Raw genomic sequence first — 11,945 nt, 5'->3', positions numbered from 1 at the left:
GGTCATCAAAGAAACATTGTCATATAGCAACCATCATAATCGAATATCACTTCTAATTTTCATTTGAGCAACAACATATTGTAACCAGTCAACATCAGAAGCATAGGGCCAAAGAACCACTAACTGAAATATACTAGATCCTCTCCTCGAGACTGTCCCATAGTCTCTTCTACATAGAGAAACATACACTACTGTCTAGAACCAAACTCGCGTATATACGCGAATTTCCTTCATGGGGTCTACATACAGAAAGTAAACTGCAATAATTTTTTCAGACTCAGCTTCCCTTGAACATGAAAAATCTGTTAGAATGATTAATAAAGTGAGGAGGCAGAGACCACTTCTAGTTTTTGTATAAGATATTCAAAGGGATCATGTGGAAGTGGCTTTGTAAATATATCTACAATTTATTCTTTTGAAGGAACATATTCTAGTTTTACCTTCTATTCAAGCACATGTTCTCTCAGAAAGTGATATTTGATTGGAATATGCTTAGTTTTTGAGTGCATGATAGGGGTTTTAGAAATACTGATGGCACTAGTATTATCACACATAATAGGTATAGGTTGAGGACAAGTGATTTGAATGTCCTGCAATTTTCTCATCATCCATAGAATTTGAGTACAACAAGATGCAACGACAACATATTCTACCTCAGTAGTATATAAAGCAATGGAGCTTTGTTTTTTGTTGAACCATAGTACCAAGCGAGGTCCAAACTAAAATGATCCTCCACTAGTACTCTTTCGATCATCAATATTACCCACCCAATCTGCATCTGTGTAAGCATGAAGTGAAAAAATATGCATATTTGGGATACCATAGACCAAAATCTTGAGTTCCTTGTAAATAAGTGAATATTTTCTTGACTGCATGGAGATTAGTTTCTTTAGGATTTGCTTGAAATTGTCCAACAATCCCAAATGCATGCATAATATCTGGTCTTGTGCCTGTAAGGTAGATTAATATCTTGATCATAGATTTATATTCTGGTCGGTTTACTGAAGGATAATCATCATGTGAACTAATATTACATCTTGTTACCATAGGTGTGCATATAGGTTTGCAGTCTACATACCATATTTCTTCAAAATCTCCTTGAGGTACTTGGTTTGTGAGAGAAAGATACCATTCTTTGCTTGCTAAACTTGAATCCCAATAAAGTATGTTAGTTCACCAAGTAAGGAAATTTCAAATTCTTGTTGCATAACTAAAGCAAATCCTTGACTCATAGATTCTTCATTGCTTCTGAATATGATGTCATCTACATAGATACCAACTATCAAAAGTTTATCTTTATCCATCTTTATATATAGATTGATATATGCAGACCCCTTGGTGAAGCCTTATTGTTGAAGATACCTATCAAGACAATAATACCATGCACGTGGGGCTTGTTTTAGCCCATATAGAGCCTTCTTAAGTTTGCAGACAAGATTTTTATCATTTCCTAGAATGAACCCTTCAGGTTGTTCAATATAAACTTCTTCTTCTAGGTCCCCATTTAGAAATGCAGATTTAACATCCATTTGATATACTTTAAAGTTATGAAAACTTGAAAATCCAAGGAACATTATTATGGCTTCAAGTTTGGCTACGGGTGAAATTTTTTCTTCAAAGTCTATTCCTTGTTGTTGAGCATAGCCTTTGCATACAAGTATTGCTTTGTTTCTAATTACCTCTCCATTTTCATTCAGTTTGTTTTTGAATACCCATTTTGTCCCAATAATATTTTTATCATGAGGTCTTGGTACTAACTCCCATGTATGGTTCTTTTCTGTTTGATCAAGTTCTTCATTCATTTCCTTAACCTAACATTCATCTTTGCTTGCTTTATTTACATTTTGAGGTTCGATTGTAGATAGTAAGGCTAGATAACTAGAAGTTCCATCAAGAGTTCTTCTAGTTTGTACTCCAGCTTCCTTTTCACCTAGAATTTGAGATTCTGGATGATTCTTCTAAACATACCTTGAAGAAGTCTTTTATGATTCTTTTTTGCTTTCAATTCCTTCTTCTGGTGCTTGATTAATTCCCTCTCCTACATCCTTTTGGCTTGTTGTACGAACAAATTCGTCATCCATTCATGCTTCTCTTTTGGCACCTGTGGATGTTTCATAAATTACAACATCAATGCATTCAACAATATGTTGAAGCCTTTTATTATAGCATTTATACCCTTTACTTCTAGAGGAGTATCCAAGGAGGATTCCTTCATCAGCTCTAGATTCAAAATTTACAATTTTATCATCATTATTATTTATGTAACATTTTCTTCCAAAAACTCTGAAATGTTGGAGGCTTACCAAACCATTGTTCATAAGGAGTTTTATTACTATTTACCTAAATATGAGCCTTGTTGAGGATATTTACGGTTGTATGTGCTACTTCTCCCTAGAAGGTATGAGGTGCTCCAAACTCATCAAGCATGGCACGTGCCATTTGTTGGATTGTTTTGTTCATTCTTTCTGCCACTCCATTTTGTTTAGGAGTTTTAGCTATAGAAAACTACCTCTTGATACCATGTTGTTCACAAAAGTTGAAAAACTCATCTAATATAAAATCTCCTCCTCTATCAGATCTAAGAAATTTGATTTTTAAGTCTAACTCATTTTCTACTAGAGCTTTAAAGACCTTAAATTTATCAAATGCTTCATCTTTATGTTTCAATAAGCCAATCCAACACATTCTAGTAAAATCATCAATGAATAATATGAAGTATTGTTCACCTTGAGGAGAATTCTTTCTCATAGGACCACACAAATCAGTATGAATAAGTTCAAGTGGCTTACTTGAAGTACCTTCTTTAGCATTAAACTGAACTCTAGTTTTCTTACTAAATTGACATGATTTGCATATGTTGTTTTCTGGCAGAGAGATGTTAGGCAAGTCATGTACTGCTCCCATTCTGCTTGACTTGTGTAATTGAGTGAAGCTTAGATGTCCCAATATTTCATGCCAAAGCTAGCTTTCTTCTGATTTTCTCAAGTAACAATGCTCTTGGTTGTCTTCCAAGACAGAGACATTACCTGGAGCTCTTGTTCCCTTTATTATGATCTTACCTGTATCTAGATTTTGTACCACACAAATATTTCATCTCAAAACAACCTCATGTCCTTGGTCACATTTCCAACTCTAACCTTATCATTTAGAAAATAGTTCATTTCCCTTTTATAGCAACAAGTGAGTTATTTCCAAAGGTTACGTTCTTTTCTTTCTTTATTTCATTAAAGGACATAAACTTATCTTTATCACCTGTCATATGCTTTGAGCATCCACTGTCAATGTACCACATATTTTCTTGATCTCCTACATATAAAGCTAAACCACAAATTTCAGATTATATGGTTTTATTTTTCCATACCTTGGATGTTTTTCCTTTTGTTCATTCTGAATACTTGGTCTCATTCTTCTTCTGCGTTCGGTTTCTCTATGCCCAAAGTTAATGCAAAAGGAACATTATGTTTCATCTTGGAGAGGTGAGAAAGTATTGTAAGAGTATTTCTTTAATCCAATCTCATTCTTTTGTTTTCTTGCTTCTTTAGTCATGAGAGTTTTATAAGTGACACATTGAGAAACCTTATGAGAAAAATTATGATAAGTGAAGCATTGACCATTGAAGTAGAAGTTCATGTGAGTATAGTACCTTTTTGTGTAATTTCCTTTTTCATTGTGGTAAGGGTGATTTACCTGAGATATTTTTTATCCTTCATTCCTTTCCTAAGAGCTAGAATTTTGTTGACTACCTCCCTTTATTTCATTGAGATAGCTTCTTGTACCTATTTCAGAAGATTTTATAGTCTCTGATGATTCTCTATTGTATCGAATATTTTTTTTATTAGGAGAGTGTTGTACATTGATGATTTCTTCTAGGGTCTTGGATCATTTAGGAAATCTAAGGTTTAGACCTTTTGTTTTCTCAAGTTCATTTCTTAGACTTACTATTCTAGTTCTAAATTTTCATTATGCCTCTCCTTTTCTAGAAGTTGTTTCTTCAGTGCTTCTTCAGCTAATTTAGGTTCTTCTAGATGAATTTTAAGCTGAGTTATTTCTTCAATGAGATTATATTTTTCTTCTAGAGAATCCATAAAACATCATCAGACTCATCAATACATTTATCTTCAAATGCCATAAGTAATTGTTATTCTTGATCAAACTCACCCTCTTCACAATTTGAAAGACTGTCACTATCTTTGTGTGTGTAGAAACTTTTCTTGTTTTCGAACCTTTCTCTAAAATTTACTTTTACATAATTTTTTCCCTTCTCATGATTTTCTTTATAAGGGCATTTAACAGCATAATGACCAACTCTTCCACAACAAAAACAATTGAAATGAATCTTACCTCTAAATCTGCAGTTCCTACTTGGAGTTTCTTTACAAAGTTCGTCTCTTCTTCATCTAATACATAACTTAATTTCTTAAGGTCCTCCTTTTCTTTCCTTTAGAAGTAGCTTTGAATGTTTCTTCTCTGATATCTAAAGGACACCCTTTTCTCATTTCATAGGCTGTTAAGATCCCATGAAGCTGGTCAACAGTAAGGTTATTCAAATATTGCATTTCTTCAATGGTAGAGAATTTTGAATAGAATTTTGGGGTTAGAGATCTTAGGATTTTATCAACAAGCATTGATTCTTTTACTTCATCACTGAGATTTCTCGTTGAATTAACTATCTCATCTACTCTAAGAAATAAACTTGCAATACTTTCATCATTATGCATTATGAGGGTTTCATATTGAATTCGAAAGGTTTGAAGTTTGGCACTCTTTACCTTAGTGTCACCTTCATAACTCTCGATGATCTTGTCCCATATGGCCTTTGCAGTATTCAACTGCATTAACTTTACAAATTATGATTCCACTAAGCTTACCAACAGAGAATTAACATCCCTTACATTGGTCTCATATTTTTTCTTTTTTGTTTCATCTATGGGAATGGAGGATGGACGCTGATAGCCTCCTTCAATGATTCCCCAGGCATCAACTAAAGGTGACTACAGATAAGCTCTTATTCTAAATTTACAGAAAACCAAGTTGGATCCATTAAACATTAGTGGATTGACAGATGCTACTCCCTCTTTATTTCTCATCTTGATGAATCTCCCTTCAAGTGATCAAGCTTCTTCTGAAAGACATACTCTGATACCAATTGTTAGGAAAAATATTGAGAGGGCGCGGGGAGGGGTGAATCAGTATTTTAAAACTTACTTCAACTTTGATTTTCTTATTCCAATTTATATACATGACTATTATTTAGAGAACCCGCATACATACGTGGCTATGATGAAATCAAACTATGTATATCCAGTCAACTAGATTTACATATAAATCATCAGTTGTTAATCTTTAACCAATGCATCATTACTTCATTAAAACATGTATTAATCATAAACTATGAGAAATAGAGAGCATATAGATCATCAACACATAGGAAACACATCAATACACATGAACACCAAGATTTTAGGTGGAAACCCAATGTGTGAGACAACCATCACTACTATCATCTCTGGCTTCTTTTAAAACTAAAATAATCTTCTTATAATCTTGTACTGGTGTAAACTTTAACCAGTACACAGGATCCTACTTGTAGAGGGCTACAACCTCCTCTCATTTTCCATTTCCTACTAGAAGGGAGCTACAACCCCTTTCTGAAGACTGTTATCCTCATCACTTTATGGATCACTTTTCATAATGTTTCAAACTGGATCCACTTTCAACTATTCTGAAATCAATTACTTAAATACTAAACCAACTAAATCATCAAATCATCTATTGTAACCAATGCAACTATATCAAACTATAATAGATCATGCCAATGCATAGCCACTCATCAATATACCAAGCCAAACATTGTTACCCATTACAGAAACCAACTGCTACCAATGCAAACCCTGATCAAGAATACATTAAATTGTATATGCTACTATTCTTAATCATGATGGCGTATGTACGCATTTTTCCTTAAGCATACCTGTGCATAGATCTCAAAAATACTGATACCTGAAACCTAATCATTGTCACATTGAAACAATCATTGTATCACATACTAAACTCATCACAAATCATAGAACCAAACACAGATAATTATATAGTAGCATCACCACTTAGTTAACATTTTATTCCATAATCAGTTCAACCCGACTAGTACTGTCAAACAAAGATCATTATGAGAGATGCATCATTGACAAACAACCACAAACATAACTAAACTAATCGACCATAATTAATATTTCATGCTTCAAAACCCTAGCAGTTATACATGACTTTTATAACGAACACCTGTGTATGCACACGCTTTTAATATCTCACACCTGCGCACATATTATGAACTTTTGCAAAATATATAGACAACCCCCTTGAAGTAGTTCCACATTTTAATGCAACCTTTTTTAATAAAACCTTCATATAGATATGCAATTATTGAATCATTCCTTCACTGCAACCACAAAGCATATTTCGCAACCCTTATTGTCACATGTTCATGCCATAATATCATTACCATTGCAGATTTATCATTGTTAGTCATAATCATAAACAATCAAGCAAGAATATTTGTTAGTCACTATAATGCTTTCTAACCTATTGAATATGAACGTCCTTCATGCTCCTTGGTGCACACCTGTTTCATATCAAACCATTCATTAATAACCCATAACTTGCACACCTAGCACTTTGATCTCCTTCTCCTTATATAGCTTATGCCTTAGTCAATACCTTAGGCCAATCCTGTAGTAATGTCGATGGTATTCTTTGACGGGATCAAATATCCATTGTCGTGCTCATTACTATGGGACAATACCATGGTAAAGACCCCTAGTATTGAGAATACTATGTTGTGGAAACTATACGTGACTTTGATTCACCATACCCATGTATGTACATGGTCTTCGTTCACAGGACCCGCTTATATTTTCCTACACTTTACCTTTATCATACCTATGTCTCTGAACTAATATTACTTTGTCCAATTTTTTTGTCACATATGTACTACCCTGTATACTCATCATGCTACCATCATGTTGATATTTTTATCAAGTAGGTTGTCATCAAGGACAACACATGAGTCATAATGCCAACACCAAGGTCATGGGACATGTATTCCAAGTTGAATGGTGGGAAAACATCACATTAGGGGTCACTTGTAGTTTAATAATGAATAAGGAAATTGGCAAAGGCAAAGAGGCAATAATTAGAATTTAATTATGAAAATAAAGGAAAATAGGAGAAAAGGAAGGTGAAGAGACACGGATTTGCATGCAAGGCAAATTAGAGGAAAAATGAAGGAAAATGAAGAAAAAGGGATACATCAACAATAAAAAGGCACCTGAGAATCAGTTGAAAACTTTTGGCCTAACTTTTGAGCAGGTGTAGCAAAAGAGAGAGAGAACAAGCATTTGGACAAGCAAACAAAGGAAGGAAAAGGACAAGCAAAGGAAAGTGTAGGAAAGCAAGGAGAAGGTTGGATCAATAGCTTCAATAGGAGGATTTACAAATAACAGGTTGCATGTGTGATTTTATAGCTGATGTGTGAATGTATGGTACATGCATTTGTTTATTTGGTTATTTTTTGTCATTAACATGGGTTTTTCCTGCTTAACAGTGGTTTTAGCCTTGCCTTTCCATTTCTTGAATAGCCATGTTGTGACGGGATTTATTCTTAGTTGAGCTTGGAATTACCAAAATGTTTTGGAACCGGGTGAGGTGGTATTAGGAAAATTCCCAAGGGTTTGGGGTGGGGATGGTTTCTCTAGGAATCCCTTGATAGGTGGGTGGAGAAGGAAAATTCCTCAAGGTATGGTGAAGAAATTCTAAGGCATCCAATCTTGGTTTGGTTTTGTGATCTTGCGACTAGTTTAGGTGAGATCACAATAGGTTCAAGGTGGAGGTGGTTTAACCTCTGGAGTCCCTAGTTGATTTTTTCTTGGTTTATCCCATGATATCCCACATTCATGCTTGGAATATGGCACGAAAGTGATTAGCTAAAAGAAAGATTTGGTTCAACCTAATCTATGGTCGGCTGGTACGTGGAAGTCCCTGACTTGGTTGGATTTTGGATAAGTTAATAAGAGTTATTTTCCTATTGTGATATATGAGCACTTGTATTTGTTATTATGTGGATTTTATGGCTAATTTTTCATATTCGATATTATGGTTATATGTTGGTTATAAGCATGGTTCTATGATGTGATATGGTTATGGCTCTTGTTCATGATTTGATAAGTATTTGAATGTATAAACACCCCTCCCACATTTACTAAGATTCACCGGCCTGCCAGGGTAAACATGAGACAGAGAGATACTATGCCATGACCTAACCTCCTAGCTCCAGTTAAGGAAGCGAGACCTACAACTGACCATTGACTGACAACTCAAAACATTCCACAGGGCTACAAGGACACTCAAGGGCCAAAGAACCATCCCAAGTGACCAAACTTTGAGTTGGGGCTCCCTTTCACACACTTTAACCCCCAACCACATGAATGAAAAGGCTTCCATGTGGTTATAGGCCTCCAATCGCACGCACAATCCTACCTGGGTGTAGTTGTGACCCAAAATGTCCGTTCAAAGGGTGCGGTATTGAGATCTTAGCCTAAATTCCAGGTCAGCCTCCAGAACACTATCTATAACTTCCTTAGACTTCTCAAAATCATTAATGGCATGAAAATAAGGCTAAACATACAAATGTGATGGAAAAACTTGACCTAGACTTCCTAGAACATAACAGACATTTCGTCAAACACATGGAAAACATGTAAGCTATAGGTCATGAAAGCATATATGATCATAAAAGTATGAGATTCATCTGAGAATAACCAAGAAGGCCCTATTCTCTCCTCAAATAGTTGCAACAACACTTATTATTCCATACATTCATCAACTGATCAATAGCTAAACAATTCATAACAAGAGCCATAAAAGATACACATCATATAAACAACATATAACCAAAAAATAACCAACATGTAAACCATGGCAACCCAACCATAATATCACCAACACATTGCCAAAAAATATATGTGAATCACAATGGAATAATGACTCTTATTAACATATGAAGATACCAACCAAGTTAGGGACTTCCACGTACCACCCGACCATAGATTGGGCTGAACCAAATCTCTCTTTCAACCAATTACCCCTGCGCCATATTCCAATAATGAATGTGGGATCTCATGGAATAAATCAAGACACACCAAACTAAAGCTTCCGGAGGCCAAACCACCTCAACCCTCAACCAGTGTTTCCACATCACGATCGGACATCACTAACACCAACTAGATCGGTCTCTACCCAAGTTATCTATGGCTCCAGGAACTAGTAACTCAACCCATGGCCTTCCAAGTCTCCAAACCATTTGTCTAACCTGGCTCAAGGGAATAGCAACTCAACCAGCCAACGGCTCCAAAGAATTTGTCCCAACCTAGCCTCCAGGACTAGTAACTCAACACAAGTTGTTCCAAGGCTTCTAGAGCATTTGTTCCAACCCATAGCCATAAGGAATTATGAGCACCAACCAAAAAACAATCAAGTGGAAAAACCCACAACACTATGGTTATCCATGGAATGGAAAGTCAAGGCCAAAACTGCTATCAATCTAGGAAAATCCTCATGCCAATGAAAGGACATAACTAGATAATCACATGCATATACCATGCATCCATAAATCAGTAAAGAAATCAAACATGCAACTTGTTACATGCAAATAAATCCAGTTGTAGTCATTTATCTGATTATTCTCTTGTGCTTTCCTACTTTCCTTTGCCTTATTTCTCCAAATACAATGTGTTCCAATGTGCTGAAAGAATGCTCCAAGAATACTCTAAGTGTGCAAGAGTATGAGAGAGTGAGAGAATAGAAGAGAGGTCCAAGCTAAAAATGACAAAAGGTTGTGAACTAATCCTTAGAAGCATTTTTATCATTGAGAACTCCGTTTTCTTCATTTTCCTCTATTTTTCCTTCAATTTTCCTCACATGCAAAAATGTGACCTTTCATCTCCCTTTTCTCCTATTTTCCTTTATTTTCATAAATAAAATGAAAATTAATGCCACTTTGTCTTTGCCAATTTCCATAGCCATTAATTAATCACCAATGATACCCATCACTATGTTTTTCCTAACATTCATCTTGGAATACATGTCCTGTGACCTTGGTTTCATTTTTATTTACATAGAAAATCAACCAGGGGTTGTTACAAAGCGCCCCCCCCCTGGGGGAATGCTGTCCTTGGTGTTCAATGACACTTATAAACCAAAAAAACACATGCTTCCCACACAACTCGATGCAACATTTACATCATACCATACAGCTAAGACCATGACCATCATAACATAAACACCATACTGCTTTTTGGAGCTCTATAACTTAGCTCATCATGGTATTTACATACATACATGTATACAAACATAACCAAAACACAACATCAAAACATATATCAAGGCACATCCACTCAACCAGTGAAGAGTGAAGGATTCATAGCCCACATTTGATCATCCATCTCCCATGTAGATTTATCGGGCCCAAAGTGCTTCCACTACACTTTAAATTTCTCAATTTCTCAATTCTGAAGCATGAGCATATTTCGTTGCAAAATGAACTGAGGTTCTGACTAGAATTATCCTTCTATTTCCACCTACAACACATACCATTCAATCACATGATCAACATCCTTCACATATCTTTTAAGCAATGAAACATGGAAAGCATCATGTGCTTTCACTGTCAGAGGCAATGCAAGTCGATAAGCCACTAGTCCAATCCTCTCAAGAATCTCGACAAGCCTGCAATACCAAGGTGAAATCTTGGCACATGATCCAATCCTTAAGGAGATCTTCTTGGGCTTGATGAAAAAGTACACATGCTCCCCAACCTAAAATTCCTAAAATACCCTATGCTGATCTAGATAACTCTTCTTCCTATCCTGTGTTTCCTTTAGATTCTTCTTGATAACTGGCATTTCCTATTCCATCTCTTGCCAACATATTTGGTCCAATCAATACCATATTCACTAGATCGCTCCAACTGATGGGAGTATTACAACTCCACCCATAAAGTGCCTCAAACAGACTTATCTTCAAATATTCTTGATATCCATTATTGTACACAAACTTTACCAGTGGAAGATACTCTTCCCACTTCCATTGTTAATGCATGAGGTACATCCTCAACATATCCTCTAGAATCTTGTTGACCCTCTATGTATGTCCAGCTATTTATGGATGATAGTTTATACTAAAGGCCAAATCTGTCCTCAAACCTACAAACAACTTTGTCCAAAACCTAGAAGTCAAATTGGCATCACTATCAGATAAAATCTTCCTAGGAACACCATGCAATCTCACTATCTCCTTGATGAAGACCTTAGTTGCCTCACTAGGTGAATTCGTAGACTTTACTGGAATGAATTGAGATACCTATTCAACCTATAAACCACTACCATAATATGGTCATGTTGTCTAGATGTACGTGAAAAAACTATAATGAAGTCCATGGAAATGACCTCCCATTACCACTCTGTAATCACAATCGGCTGCAATAAACCACTTGGATGCTTACACTTTGCTTTCACGTATTGACAATCCAAACATCTCGCAACAAACTTAGCCATATCTTTATTCATGTTTGGCCAATGGTAGAAATTATTCACTGTTGTCAATGTTTTCTGATATCCCAAGTGACCTGAATATGGCTTAACATGAAATTCCCTCAAGATAAGCTTCTTGAGCTCATTGTTATCTGACACATATATCCTATCCCTAAATATGACCAAACCAAATCATGAGATGATAATCCACATCCTGATCACCTATACCCTGCTGTTATAATCTATATTTAAGCTACTAGTATCTGTAATCATGTTTTCATGCCTGCAAGATCTATTCCTTCAAGTATGTCCCATATGAACTCATAGCTGTAATGTGATTTACCTGTACTCTTTTGCTAGGAG

This window comes from Pinus tabuliformis, chromosome 8, assembly GCF_031772625.1.
Source record: "Pinus tabuliformis cultivar Carrire ecotype Pingquan chromosome 8, CPIR1, whole genome shotgun sequence".
NCBI lineage: Eukaryota > Viridiplantae > Streptophyta > Pinopsida > Pinales > Pinaceae > Pinus > Pinus tabuliformis.
The sequence above is the reverse complement of the archived record's forward strand: the minus strand, read 5'-3'. Positions refer to the sequence as shown.